This window comes from Schistocerca cancellata, chromosome 9, assembly GCF_023864275.1.
Source record: "Schistocerca cancellata isolate TAMUIC-IGC-003103 chromosome 9, iqSchCanc2.1, whole genome shotgun sequence".
Classification (NCBI taxonomy): Eukaryota; Metazoa; Arthropoda; class Insecta; order Orthoptera; family Acrididae; genus Schistocerca; species Schistocerca cancellata.
The window spans coordinates 449,944,438-449,960,205 of record NC_064634.1 but is presented as its reverse complement, the minus strand read 5'-3'; the positions used below and the strand labels follow the sequence as shown (position 1 = coordinate 449,960,205).

General features: G+C 43.6%; 1 long non-coding RNA gene across 1 annotated transcript; it reads right to left on the bottom strand.

The window, feature by feature from the left end:
• Nucleotides 1-1,385: 1,385 nt before the first annotated feature.
• LOC126100967 (uncharacterized) lies at nucleotides 1,386-11,869 on the bottom strand. The gene is made up of 6 exons (XR_007522237.1): nucleotides 11,086-11,869; nucleotides 9,541-9,610; nucleotides 9,334-9,408; nucleotides 8,875-9,201; nucleotides 8,545-8,778; nucleotides 1,386-2,384 (listed from the first exon to the last, which is right to left on the bottom strand). It is a non-coding gene; the product is annotated as an uncharacterized LOC126100967 (long non-coding RNA).
• Between the last annotated feature and the right edge of the window lie 3,899 nt (nucleotides 11,870-15,768).

Here is a 15,768-nt window from a genome sequence, read left to right as displayed (position 1 = left end):
TTATATTTGCCATTTCTCAGGTCAGTTTATCTCCAAAGGTGATGGGCGCAGCCATATAAAATTGACAGGAGCAACAAAATCAATGGAAATTGCCTGAAGAGATTTAAGTCTAATGCAAGGAAGGAAACTGCCATGTTAATTTTATGTCCACTCATGTTGGTCACCATCTGGACCTAAGTCATCTGAATCTGACAGAAAAAGAAGAGATGAAGATAGCTGAAGAGATTGCTGCAGGAATCCCATTTCCTGCTGTCCATAAAATTCAAGAAACAGTGCAGAATTCAAATTTCGGGAGAGTGCATCTTACAATGATGCAGGATTTTCATAACATTGACTGACTTTGTAGCTGCATAAAACCTGTCTTCAAACATCCAAATGATGTGGTCAGCATTGACGGTTGGGAGCAAGAAGTGCAGCAAAATGAAAATCCATGTGTATTGTTCTATAAGCCTCAAGAAACAATTAATGATCTTCACCCTGAAATGAGAAGTGAAGACTTTGTGTTAATTATAATGAACAATATAATGAAATATTAGCTAAATATGGAAGTGGATGTATTTGTGTTGATGGAACTCATGGCCTAAATGGCTATGATTTTGAAGTTACCACATTACTTGTACTAGATGATATGAGGCATGGATTTCCATGTGCTTTCCTCATATCTAACAGGAATGACTCAGATGTTTGAGTATATTTTTCAGTTGTGTTAAGTCTCAGTTGAACAGTTGGACATATTTTCCCAAAAGTATTCATGACAGATCTGGCAGAATCGTGTACTATCGCTTGGAACAAAACAATTGGACCTCCTAAAATGAGACTTTTCTGTACCGGGCATGTCGATAGAGCCTGGAAGACAAATAATAAGTGGAAAAAATAATAAGTGGAAAATTCAAAATTTGGACAAGAGAAACAAGGTGTACAAACTTGTTAAGTCATTAATGCAGGTAAGAGACGTTGCTGTGTTTCAAGAATCGTTGGTAAAAGCATTGCAGAAACTCAACAGCGATTCACATACTTCACATTTTTTTCATAACACTTCTTAAAGTAGTGACCAAATTCTGAAGTGTTGGGATATTGTCACAGGAGAGCCGGACTCAGCACCAACATGCACCTGGAGAGAATGCATAAGACATTGAAATATATACATGCTAATGCAAAGCAGGTGAAATATTTGGATAAAGGTCTATCTGCATTGTAGTTGTTTGTAACAGCAAAGCTGTTTGATGGGCTCATTGTCGATTTGAAAGAAAAACTAACAAGTAAAATGATAAGCATTCACTGTAAGCACAAATCAAGTATTTTTTTTTTATGAATAAGGACTCAAGTAGGAATGTAGGCAGATGTTGGGAAGTACCAGCCACAAAGTCACAGTGGATAATATTTTCGGGAAGTACCAGCCACAAAGTCACAGTGGATAATATTTTCTTCTACAAGATAAACTTCATGTAACTGTAAATTAGTGTGCACTGACTGTAAAGTGTGCATTCACAGGTATTCCTGCACGTGTATTTACTATAGCATTAAGTTAAATATGTGCAAGCATATATATAATGTCTGCCAACTAGTGTGTACAGAAGAAAATCTGTTTGAAATTTCTGAGTTACCAGATGTACTAGTTACAAATGTTGGAGATATGTCTCTTTCATTAATGAGAGAGAAGTGATTCTGAAGCAAGTTAGTTCCTATGCCTCAGAAGCATTGGCAGAAGAGAAGAGAAAAATTATTTCTATTGTTTCTGGTATGTCAGCTACTGAAGTTCGGCTGGCTAACAAAATGATTCACAGCAGTAGTGGTATCTCTTTCATTAGCCCACAAAGAAGTCACAAGAGAAAACTTGCACTGCAGAGGAGACTGTTTTCAGTGAAGAAAACAAATTCCTCAAGCTGCATAACCATGGCAGTTCCTGATACAGAATTAACCAACAAGCTACTGAGAACACTTCTGGATGAAGGTTTATTGCACATTAGATAGCACACTGGTCTCCTATTCAGGAACATGTTGGTTCTCTTCTGTGTCCTACCATCCAGGTTTAGGTTTTCCATTATTTCCCTAAATCACTCAAGGCAAATGTTGGGATAGTTCCCGTGAAAGGCCAAGGCTGATTTTCTTCTCTGTCCTCTGTACCAGAGCTTGTGCTCTGACATTCTGTCAAAGGTGAAGTCGTCAGAAACAAACGTCGATCTTTCTTTCTTTCTTCTTCACCAGCCTCTGGTATGGCAGTTCTGCTGATATGTGGGATATTATGCATAGCCAGCAACTGACGCTGCTTTTGCCACCAGCCTAGAATGTTAACATTCCTAGGTCAATCTGCTCCCATGTCAAGCTGGGCAGTGATGATTGTGATTAAGACTCAGTGCAATGCTGTTGTTGACCATGCACCATACCTAAATTACAACAGAGTAAGTTGCAATCATAAACTTGTAATATATATTCCTTTTCGATCCAGCTAGATGAGTAACACACAAACAACTGTTAAACAAATAAATATTTTCTTGTTCTAGCTGGGAATATATCTACATCTGATTGTTTACAATCAATTTTCCTGATAATGTAACTCATTTACCTAAAAGTAAATTTCATAAATAAATATTATTTCAGGATCAGTATAAAGACATGGTGGTGGAATTAGGAATGAGTGCATAAGTAATTCTGAATGTAGCAATATAACTCAAAGCTGAAAGCCTTTTTGGTTCCACTTTGCAGTACATATTTTTTTTTTTTTTTTTTTAAATCCCATTATTTCAAAAGTTATCTGTAACCAAATTTCTCATATTCCAGAATTTTTTATTTTTAACTGGCTGTTATTTCCATAATACAGGCACATAGTTTTGTATCCCCAATTTATCAGGGAACAAAAATGCCTTTTGTATTTGGAAACAAGCAATAATTTCAAACTTGACGTTAATCCAATTAACATCCTGACACAGATGCTAACAGAGCAGATACTAAGACTCACTGCTTGTCCTTTGGATGCAGATATTGTCTGATTGTTTGAATGGGGAGAGGGACCACATGGTGACGTCATCGGTCCCAAGATACAAAATGTCAGAGGCTATGGGAGCAACACACCAACAGCACAGTCTAGTCGATGGCGAAAGAAAACAGTCAAACAAAGATGCAGAACGAACACTGGTGTGTCAGGAAGAGTAAAGAACAGGAGAGGGGAGAGATCATAAGGTGCCTCAATTATGCTATGTGCAACAGGGTGATGGAATCACTGCAAACCCACGCCGGTCCCCACATCACACCATGACTGTGACACAACCAGGGGTAGATGACACAAGAATAGAGGGGTGGGGAGGAAAGAGCACAAAATGGAGAGAAAAGGGGGAGGGAAACCTGGTCGGCATGAAGGCAATGATGAAGGCCTCCAATTATGGAAGACAATTCAGGTACTTAAATATACGGGACAAACTACTTTTATGATGATAACCGAAGACAGATGTAACTACGCAAGGTCATCTGTTAACGTCTGTAACAATGGAGAGTGGAAGAGCATATTTAATGCAAAAGCCCAAAAGATGGGGGATTCCAGTAAAATATGGATGACAGTGAAGGGTGGGGGGTGGGGGGGGGGGGGGGCAGATCATTATGGAGTAAGAGGCTTGAGTCACCCTGGTATGACCAATACAAAGATAGCAGAGGATGGTAGATCCGCTGTGGGCCATGCAGTGAGAGTCTCCTTATTGCTAGAAGTTTATTGGGCAGGGGGTGGACCCCAAGAGTCAGCCCAAGACTGCGCAAAAAGGAATTTGTGATGTGAAACCGTATAGCTTTACATCACTGATAAACCATAACCTTGACATTTTCTGGGAGGGTATCCCCTTCAAAGACCAGAATAAAGTGGTCATTATCAGTGTGGTTGTCCTTAGGGCCTTTCTGAACAAAATGAATACCTTGCCATTCCAGACTGGCCTGCAGTTCACCAGTTTGGAAGATGAGGTCTACATCTACATCCATACTCCGCAAGCCACCCGACGGTGTGTGGCGGAGGGTATCTTGAGTACCTCTATTGGTTCTTCCTTCTATTCCAGTCTTGTATTGTTTGTGGAAAGAAGGATTGTCGGTATGCCTCTGTGTGGGCTCTAATCTCTCTGATTTTATCCTCATGGTCTCTTCGCGAGATATACGTAGGAGGGAGCAATATACTGCTTGACTCTTCGGTGAAGGTATGTTCTCGAAACTTTGACAAAAGCCCGTACCGAGCTACTGAGCGTCTCTCCTGCAGAGTCTTCCACTGGAGTTTATCTATCATCTCCGAAACGCTTTCGCGATTACTAAATGATCCTGTAACGAAGCGCGCTGATCTCTGTTGGATCTTCTCTCTCTCTTCTATCAACCCTATCTGGTACGGATCCCACACTGCTGAGCAGTATTCAAGCAGTGGGTGAACAAGCGTACTGTAACCTACTTCCTTTGTTTTCGGATTGCATTTCCTTAGGATTCTTCCAATGAATCTCAGTCTGGCATCTGCTTTACCGACGATCAACATTATATGATCATTCCATTTTAAATCACTCCTAATGCGTACTCCCAGATAATTTATGGTATTAACTGCTTCCAGTTGCTGACCTGCTATTTTGTAGCTAAATGATAAAGGATCGATCTTTCTGTGTATTCGCAGCACATTACACTTGTCTACATTGAGATTCAATTGCCATTCCCTGCACCATGCGTCAATTCCCTGCAGATCCTCCTGCATTTCGGTACAATTTTCCATTGTTACAACCTCTCGATACACCACAGCATCATCTGCAAAACGCCTCAGTGAACTTCCGATGTCATCCACCAGGTCATTAATGTATATTGTGAATAGCAACGGTCCTATGACACTCCCCTGCGGCACACCTGAAATCACTCTTACTTCGGAAGACTTCTCTCCATTGAGAATGACATGCTACGTTCTGTTATCTAGGAACTCCTCAATCCAATCACACAATTGGTCTGATAGTCCCTATGCTCTTACTTTGTTCATTAAATGACTGTGGGGAACTGTATCGAATGCCTTGCGAAAGTCAAGAAACACGGCATCTACCTGTGAACCCGTGTCTATGGCCCTCTGAGTCTCGTGGACGAATAGCGCGAGCTGGGTTTCACATGACCGTCTTTTTCGAAATCCATGCTGATTCCTACAGAGTAGATTTCTAGTCTCCAGAAAAGTCATTATACTCGAACACAATACGTGTTCCAAAATTCTACAACTGATCGACTTAGAGATATAGGTCTATAGTTCTGCACATCTGTTCGATGTCCCTTCTTGAAAACAGGGATGACCTGTGCCCTTTTCCAATCCTTTGGAACGCTACGCTCTTCTAGAGACCTACGGTACACCGCTGCAAGAAGGGGGGCAAGTTCCTTCGCGTACTCTGTGTAAAATTGAACTGGTATCCCATCAGATCCAGAGGCCTTTCCTCTTTTAAGCGATTTTAATTGTTTCTCTATCCCTCTGTCGTCTATTTCGATATCTACCATTTTGTCATCTGTGCGACAACCTAGAGAAGGAACTACAGTGCAATCTTCCTCTGTGAAACAACTTTGGAAAAAAGACATTTAGTATTTCGGCCTTTAGTCCGTCATCCTCTGTTTCAGTACCATTTTGGTCACAGAGTGTCTGGACATTTTGTTTTGATCCACCTACCGCTTTGACATAAGACCAAAATTTATTAGGATTTTCTGCCAAGTCAGTACATAGAACTTTACTTTCGAATTCATTGAACGCCTCTCGCATAGCCCTCCCCACACTACATACTTCGCGTAATTTTTGTTTGTCTGCAAGGCTTTGGCTATGTTTATGTTTGCTGTGAAGTTCCCTTTGCTTCTGCAGCAGTTTTCTAACTCGGTTGTTGTACCACGGTGGCTCTTTTCCATCTCTTACGATCTTGCTTGGCACATACTCATCTAAAGCATTATGTACGACGGTTTTGAACTTTGTCCACTGATCCTCAACACTATCTGTACTTGAGACAAAACTTTTGTGTTGATCCAACAGGTACTCTGAAATCTGCTTTTTGTCACTTTTTCTAAACAGAAAAATCTTCCTACCCTTTTTAATATTCCTATTTACTGCTGAAATCATCGATGCCGTAACCGCTTTATGATCGCTGATTCCCTGTTCTGCGTTAACTTTTTCAAATAGTTCGGGTCTGTTTGTCACCAGAAGGTCTAATATGTTATCGTCACGAGTCGGTTCTCTGTTTAACTGATCAAGGTAGTTTTCAGATAAAGCACTTAAAAAAATTTCACTGGATTCTTTGTCCCTGCCACCCGTTATGAACGTCTGAGTCTCCCAGTCTATATCCGGCAAATTAAAATCTCCACCCAGAACTATAACATGGTGGGGAAATCTACCCGAAATATTTTCCAAATTATCCTTCAGGTGCTCAGCCACAACAGCTGTTGAGCCAGGGGGCCTATAGAGACATCCAATTACCATGTCTGAGCCTGCTTTAACCGTGACCTTCACCCAAATCATTTCACATTTTGGATCTCCGTCAATTTCCTTCGATACTATTGCACTTCTTATCGCTATAAACACGCCCCCCCCCCCCCCCCCCTTCACTTTCCAGCCTGTCTCTGCGATATACATTCCAATCTGAGTTCAGGATTTCATTACTGTTCACGTCTGGCTTCAGCCAACTTTCTGTCCCTAGTACTATATGGGCGTTGTGACCGTTTATTAATGAGAGCAGTTCTGGGACCTTTCTGTAGACGCTCCTGCAGTTTACTATTAGCACATTAATATTGTTATTCCCTGTTGCATTTTGCCTACTCCTACCTTGCCGCGTCTCAGGAGGCGTCTTGTCAGGCTTAGGGAGGGGATTCTCTAACCTAAAAAACCCCCATGTGCACTCCACACGTACTCCGCTACCCTTGTAGCTGCTTCCGGCGTGTAGTGCACGCCTGACCTATTCAGGGGGACCCTACATTTCTCCACCCGATAGCGGATGTCGAGAAATTTGCACCCCAGATCTCCGCAGAATCGTCTGAGCCTCTGGTTTAAGCCTTCCACTCGGCTCCAAACCAGAGGACCGCGATCGGTTCTGGGAACGATACTACAAATAGTTAGCTCTGATTTCACCCCGCGAGCGAGGCTTTCCGCCTTCACCAATTCCGCCAACCGCCTGTACGAACTGAGGATGACCTCTGAACCCAGACAGCAGGAGTCATTGGTGCCGACATGAGCAACAATTTGCAGTCGGGTGCACCCAGTGCTCTCTATCGCCGCCGGTAGGGCCTCCTCCACATCTCGGATGAGACCCCCCGGCAAGCAGACAGAGTGAACACTGGCCTTCGTCCCCGACCTTCCCGCTATTTCCCTAAGGGAAATTAAAGCTTCCTAAAAGCAAATACACACGGAAGAAGAAGTGACAAGTAAGAAAAATACAGTTAATACTTAAATTAATTCAGGGTTAATTCCCTATGAGGAATGACACCCTGAAACATATTCAAAGGCTGTTGAGGAGTAATGGACATGAAAATGTTGTGAAGATGATCACAGGCATAAAGTGCCACAGACTGTTCAGCAGCAGAAAATTTGATCAATAGAGCAGCCAAACTTGTCTTGGACAATTTCCACCAAAAATAATGGGCTGTTAGTGGGACGGTGTCCTTGTCAGTCTTGATGCAGACCAGGTAGCAGGAAGAGATCTCCATCCCAAGCCAGTGAGTCTGACCCTCCTCCCGTCAAGGGATATCCAGGGAGGGGAAAGTTATAGGTTCAAAAGAGGTACCATGAAAAGAGTCATTCCCGACTAAAGGATAGCCATAGAACGGCCTTTTTTTTTTTTTTAAGTTTTAAATGTTTGATACACAAAGTGTTCACCCTGATATCACCAAAACCAATCAGGGGCTTTCCCCTTGTGCACTACTCAGTCACATCAAGGGCCACTGGGAATAGGAGTTGTTGCGGGGAGTTCCAATGCTCCAGAACAACAAGCCACTACTCCTAGGCATACACGGGAAGGTAGCAGCTCAATTATCAGAACTGTGATCCCTGTGTTGTCAGAGCACTCAACCAAAAGAGTACATAACACCCCAAGCACATGAAATGGGTACTGTGCTAGCTGTAGAGCATGAAAAGGACAATGGCATGAGGCCTTACCAGCTCTTCCATTTTTTACCTGAAGCCAAAGACTTCATGTATGGTGATGTTCCCCATTTGGCTCACACCATGGAGACAAAATTTAGAGGATTTCAACTCCAAAGAGGGACCAAAAACTCCAAATAGGAAAGTGAAATGCAAGAAGAATAAAACTGTAAGGGATAGCAAAAAACCAGGATAGCCATGCCAGTGTAAGCAAGGAAACAGACCTATAAAGAAAGGGAAGATGGGAAGGAGTGAGGACAGGGATGGACGAGCACGGGAGAGTTAATTCAGCCTGGAAAAGTAGAAAGGATTCAATTACTAGGAGCCTCATGTGCTCCATGCACAAACTCAAAAAATAGTTATGACCTGTCTCCCTGGGGAATGGGGGCGGGGGATAGATGCAGATATGGAAACACGATCCTGTGATGTTAAAGATAAATAAATAAACGTTTTCGTACCTGAGTATTATTGTATTTGCTCCAAACATACACTGGCCAAAATGCAAACCTGGGGTACAGAGGTCCAACTGGCCTTCCTGACAAGTCTATTTCTCAACACCACCAACCACTGGAGCAGACAAACTACACAACACTGTTGACACCATTACAGTGGCATACTGTATTGCCATGCTAGGTGTCAGTCATGACAATGCATCATAGTATACACCGCTACTCAATGCTTACTCTACAGCCCTGCAAATAAATATTAAATTGACTGAGCATATACGAATTCTGAGATAACTCACAACTCATTTCAATAATGTGCATAACATAGAATCAGTCTCATACCTAGAGTGAAAAGAAATGACCTGTGGCATTTCTGTCCGGGAGATCCTATGCAGGACCATTCGGATGCCTACTTTAAGTCTTCACCAGATGATACCACTTTGGTGACTTACATTTCAAAACAAGGTAAAATTGTGATAATGGCAACACATAACCCAGCCCCCGAGAGGATAGACTCTCCGACTTGGCAAGGAATTGCACCTGGGACCCTGCGTAGCTATCAGTCTCTCTAACCACACAGCTACAGGGACAGACATAGGTGGCATGTTGGATGTGATGCTGCCATTGTTCAGTGACACTTGCTGTGCCATATAGACAAACTGATGGGCCCTGAAAGTAAATATTAAATCAGACCACAGACATAGCTCATTGGAACAGAAAAGTAACATTGAGCATATGTGAATTTTGGGATGAATAACAGGGCATTTCTGTATAGTGCGTAACACTGCATTTATCTCATACCTGGTGTGTTGTGTGTAAGGTCTTGTTTTCATGGTATATCAAAAGCACCTTCCTAAACTCATTTGCTGACAGGTCCTGTAAGTAAACATTAAATCAGAATGCAGGCATTGAATATTGGAACAGAAAAGAACTATTGGGCATACATGAATATAAGGAAGACCCATGAGGTATTTCAGTTTTGTGCATACCATAGAATTAATCTCATACCTGGTGTGGTGTGAGGAAGCTCTTGCTGCCATGGCATGCCAAAGCTTGCTGCTCACACTCAGTGTCTGTCCTGTAAGTAAACAAGTAAACAATCAATCAGAATGCAGGCATTGTGTATTGGAACAGGGAAGTAACATTGGGCATACATGAATATAGAGATGTCTCACAAGGCATTTCAGTATTGTGCATAACACAGAATTAATCTCATACCAGGTGTGTGCTATTTTGGAGCTGTTGCTGCGTTGGTTGACTCAAAGTTTGTAGCACATACGTACTGACAGGTACAGGATTTTAAATCATGTTCCATACATAGAACAGAAAAATGGCACTGCGTATGTGTGAAATAGAAGATAAATCAGATGCAGTGTGGTCCACTTCATGGAATTACCATCACATAACATGGATGCATGTTGCATGTCTTACTGCTGTGTGTGCCACCGTGTTTTTACTCAGTAATTCTAATGGTATACTTAATCTGCCATACAGAGAAAGCACTTTATTCTCCAAGCATTTACTCAGTGCGGCATATTAAATTTTCATCAGTGTTATAGCAGCCTATTACTTGTGAGTCATCTGCATAGAGGATGATATCAGAGTACACAATGATATGTCATGCTTGGTTCAGTCTAAGTTCAAACTTATTTGCAGGTTCCAGCAATACTGATAGAATGACTGAGTGGAAATACAGCAGCATATGTGAAATACACTATTTGATCAAAAAAATGTGTCAAAAAGACATGTGTACCAGTAATTAAAAAGATATTGTGGAGTTAGCAGGTATACAGGAAACTAAGCAACAAAACAAAATCATGAATACCATAAATAATATCATTGATGAAAGTATAAAAAAGATACCTTGTGTTTATTTTATTTCAGTCATTACCTAATGTATTATTTTTTGGGGTTCTGAGAAAACTAACATCCTCAATGCTTTAAACTACAAAAAATACTATCCAAGCCATAGTGGGAGCTAAAACAAAACCCACAGGTTTTTCAGGGAAGAGTGATTCATTCACAGACTAAAGCTACATGAAAAAACTCCACATCACATGAACATGAAATTTATAAATAAAATCTGAAAGGGGAAGTATGACAAAATAGTAATAATAATACTGAAGCACACATGGGAATATACCAATGTTATTGATACTATATCACTGAAGACAATAATCTATTGTGGTAGTGCATATGGTGTTACTTCTTTAGACAGACACAGCTACTACTTGCCATTATCATCATTTGGTACATTTTCTACAGTATGATAACCATGTAAAATATTGTCTACCTGAAGGAGTAACTACATGTGTATTATAACCTAGATTATGGTTATCAGTTTGTATAAAGTGATGGAATTGACAGGGCACTTATGTCACTATCTTCATTTGTATGAGGCATGTTATGTAACGATAAAAACGTGAAGTGATTTTCATGTCAGAATGTTCATACTACATCCCAGTGTAGAACTAATCACAACAGATTTGGGCACATGAGCATTTAAAATATTTTAATATTAACAGCAAATAGTTGCAATTTAATGGTACAGACCTTCATCTAAAAGTGTACTCAGGATGTTGCTGGTTTCCTCTGCATTAGGAACTGCCACGGATATGCGGTGTGAGGAACTTGTGCCGGAGGCTGTTTTCAACAAAGAAGACAAGTTAAGTTTCCTCTTGAGACTTATTTGTGGGCTAATGTAAGAGATACCACTACTGGTGCCAATGAAGTCGCCATTTTGTTAGCCAGCTCAACTTCAGTAGCTGACATACCAGAAACAATTGCTGAAAACCTAAAAACAATTTTTCTCTTCTCTTCTGCCAATGCTTCTGGGCTGCAGGATTTAGCATTTCCACTTACTTGCTTCAGAATCACTGCTCTCTCATTAATGAATGACAAGATGCAGTCGCTACAAATGTTGGAGATATGCAATTCAGAAATTTCAAAAGGATTTTGCTCCGTACTGTCTAGTTGGCAAACATCATGTATGTGCTTGCACATATTTAACTTAATGCTATAATCAATACACATGCAGGAATACCTATGAATGCACACTTTACAGTCAGTGCACACTAATTTACAGTTACAGAGGATATTACTTTCTTCTACAAGGTAAACTTCATGTGATTTTGTGACTGGTACTTCCCAACCTCTGCCTACATTCCTAATTGAGTCCTTATTCATCAGAATGCTGGATTTGTGCTTACGGCAAATGTTTTTCATTTTACTTGTTAGCTTTCCTTTCAGGTTGACAATGACCCTGTCAAACAGCTTTGCTGTTACAAGTGACATCAAAGTGGATATACCTTTATCCAAACGTTTCACCTGCTTTGCATTAGCATGTATATATTTCAATGTCTTATGCATGCTCTCCAGGTGCATTTTTTTTTTTTTTTTTTTTTTTTTGTGGTTTTAGGGCGCACAACTTCAATGGTCATTAGCGCCCTGACTACTCTAAGAATGCACCGCGAGGCACAAGTTGACAACAACAACTAAAAGGGAAAACACGATAAAAGACAGACTGACAGGCATAGGATTAAAAAGCAGCATCATCAAATGTCCTTAGCGAGGTTTGTCAAATTGATAAAACGAAGAACACGAGCAGCTGCTCGTGGGTCATCCGCTAAAATGGCATCGAAAGTATTTGGCAGGTTAAGATCTAGGCGCAGTGTGTTAAGATCTGGACAGTACATTAAAATGTGTCTAACCGTCAGAAAGTGCCCACATGGGCAGAACGGCGCCGGCGCAGCCGTCAGCAGATGGCGATGGCTGAACCGGCAGTGTCCAATTCTTAACCGGGCTAAAATGACCTCCTCCCGCCGAGAAGGGCGTGAGGAGGACGTCCAAGCCACGGGAAGAGGTTTTAAGGCCCGAAGCTTGTTGTCGGTAAGTGCAGCCCAATCAGCATGCCACAGCGATAAAATGCGCCGACAAATGACCCTGCTAAAATAGGACGAAGGGACACAACAAGAATCTGTCCGAGGCTGGAGGACCGCAGCCTTGGCCGCGGCATCTGCAGCTTCGTTCCCAGGGATACCGACATGGCCAGGAATCCACATAAAGCTAACCGGAGAACCGACGTCCACCAGCTGCTGAAGAGAGCGTTGGATCTGGTGTACGAAAGGGTGAACCGGGTACGGATCACTGAGGCTCTGGATGGCGCTCAGGGAATCTGAGCAGATGACATAAGCAGAATGTCGGTGGCGGCAGATGTAAAGAACAGCCTGGTAGAGGGCAAAGAGCTCAGCTGTGAAGACCGAACAATGGCCATGGAGCCGGTATTTGAAACTGTGTGCCCCGACAATAAAGGAACACCCGACCCCGTCATTGGTCCTAGAGCCATCTGTATAAATGAAAGTCATGTTGATGAACTTCGAACGAAGTTCCAAAAAACGGGAGTGGTAGACCGAACCGGGGGTGACCTCTTTTGGGAGCGAGCTGAGGTCAAGATGAACGCGGACCTGAGCCTGGAGCCAAGGTGGCGTGCGGCTCTCGCCCACTCGAAAGGTTGCAGGGAGTGAAAAATTAAGGTGTTGAAGGAGGTGACGAAAGCGAACTCCAGGGGGTAGCAGGGCAGAGACATACAACCCGTATTGACGGTCGAGAGAGTCGTCAAAAAAGGAACGATAAGACGGATGGTCGGGCATTGACAGTAGCCGACAGGCATACCGACAAAGCAGTATATCGCGCCGGTAGGTGAGTGGCAATTCGCCAGCGTCAGCATGAAGACACTCTACGGGACTGGTATAAAATGCTCCGATCGCAAGTCGTAAACCCCGATGTTGTATGGAGTTGAGGCGGCATAAGATGGATGGCCGTGCAGAGGAGTATACGAAGCTCCCATAATCCAGCTTGGAGCGGACGATCGACCGATATAGACGAAGTAGGATGGTTCGATCCGCTCCCCACGACATACCACTGAGAACACGGAGGACATTTAAAGAACGGGTACAATGGGCGGCCAAATATGACACATGTGGAGACCAGCTAAGTTTCCTGTCAAAGGTAAGGCCTAAAAATTTGGTTGTCTCCACGATTGGGAGAGCAACGGGACCGAGTCGTAAGGACGGTGGGAGAAACTCTTTGTAGCGCCAGAAGTTAATATAGACCGTCTTCTCGGCAGAAAAACGGAAGCCATTGGCGACACTCCAGGAGTAAAGACGGTCAAGAGAACGCTGAAGACAGCGCTCCAGGACACGTGTACACTGCGCGCTGCAATAGATGGTAAAATCGTCCACGAAAAGGGAGCCTGATACATCAGCTGGGAGGCAATCCATTATTGGATTGATCGCTATGGCGAAGAGAGCGACGCTCAAAACTGAGCCCTGTGGCACCCCATTCTCCTGGCGAAAGGTGTCGGACAGGACAGAACTCACACGTACCCTGAACTGTCGATCCATTAAAAAGGAACGAATAAAAAGAGGGAGGCGACCGCGAAGGCCCCATGTATGCATGGTGCGGAGAATGCCCGCCCTCCAGCAGGTGTCGTAAGCCTTCTCCAAATCAAAGAACACAGCCGCGGTCAAGCGCTTCCGCAAGAAGTTATTCATAATGAAGGTCGACAAGGTAACCAGATGGTCAACAGCAGAGCGGCGCCTACGAAATCCACATTGTACATTGGTAAGTAGGCGTCGAGACTCGAGCAGCCAAACCAATCGAGAGTTAACCATTCTTTCCATCACTTTACAGACACAGCTGGTAAGCGAGATAGGTCGATAACTGGAAGGCAAGTGCTTGTCCTTCCCCGGCTTAGGAATCGGGACAACAATAGACTCGCGCCAGCATGCGGGAACATGTCCCTCAATCCAGATGCGATTGTATGTACGAAGAAGAAAACCTTTACCCGCAGGAGAAAGGTTCTTCAGCATCTGAATATGAATAGAATCTGGCCCTGGAGCGGAGGACCGTGATCGGCCAAGTGCGTTTTCGAGTTCCCGCATGGTGAATGGGGCATTATAACTTTCACAATTCGAGGAGCGGAAGTTAGGTGGCCGAGCCTCCTCTGCCTGTTTGCGGGGGAGGAAGGCAGGGTGGTAATGAGCGGAGCTCGAAACCTCTGCGAAAAAGCGGCCGAAGGCATTGGAGACAGCCTCAGGGGCCACAAGGACGTCATTCGCGACCTTCAAGCCAGAAACTGGAGAGTGGACCTTAGTGCCAGATAGCCGGCGCAGGCTACCCCAGACAACAGAAGAAGGAGTAAAACTGTTGAAGGTGCTTGTGAAAGCAGCCCAGCTGGCTTTCTTGCTTTCTTTGATAATACGACGACACTGAGCACGTAATCGTTTATAATTGATACAATTCGCCACTGTAGGGTGGCGTTTAAATGTGCGTAAAGCACGTCGACGAGCACGTAAAGCGTCTCTACATGCTGCGGTCCACCAGGGGACCGGTACGCAACGTGGAGAAGGAGGGTGAGGGATGGAATATTCAGCAGCAGCGAGAATGACTTCCGTGAGGTGTGCGACCTGACGATCGCAGCTTGTGAAGGTTTGATCCTGAAAGGTCGCCCTGGAAGAGAAGAGCCCCCAGTCTGCCTTGGAGATGGTCCAATTAGAGAAGCACGGAGAGGGGGTATGCTGCAGGAGATGGATAACACACGGGAAGTGGTCGCTCGAATATGTATCAGAAAGTGCATACCACTCAAACCGGCGTGCAAGTTGGGGAGTACATATAGAGAGGTCTAAATGGGAATAGGTGTGAGATGTGTCCGAAAGAAAAGTAGGGGCGCCAGTATTGAGGCAGACAAGATTGAGCTGGTTGAAAAGGTCTGCTTACAAGGAGCCCCTCGGGCAGGATGCTGGAGAGCCCCAAAGGGGATGGTGGGCATTGAAGTCTCCAGTTAACAAAAATGGTGCAGGTAGCTGAGCAATAAGTTGCATCATGTCTGCCCTGGTAACGGCAGATGACGATGGAGTGTAAACGGTACAAAAGGAAAACGTAAAAGTGAAGAGAGTAATGCGGATGGCAACTGCCTGCAGGCCGGTGTGCAACGTGATGGGATCGTAGTAAATATCATCCCGGACCAGCAACATAACCCCTCCATGAGCTGGGATACCTACCACAGGGGGTAGGTCAAAACGCACAGAGGTGTAGTGTGCCAAGGCAATTTGATCGCATGGGCGTAGCTTCGTTTCCTGGAGGGCTACGACGAGCGGACGGTGCAAGCGGAGCAGCAACTTCCAGTCCTCTCGGTTGGAGCGAATGCTGCGAATATTCCAGTGAATAAGTGCCATC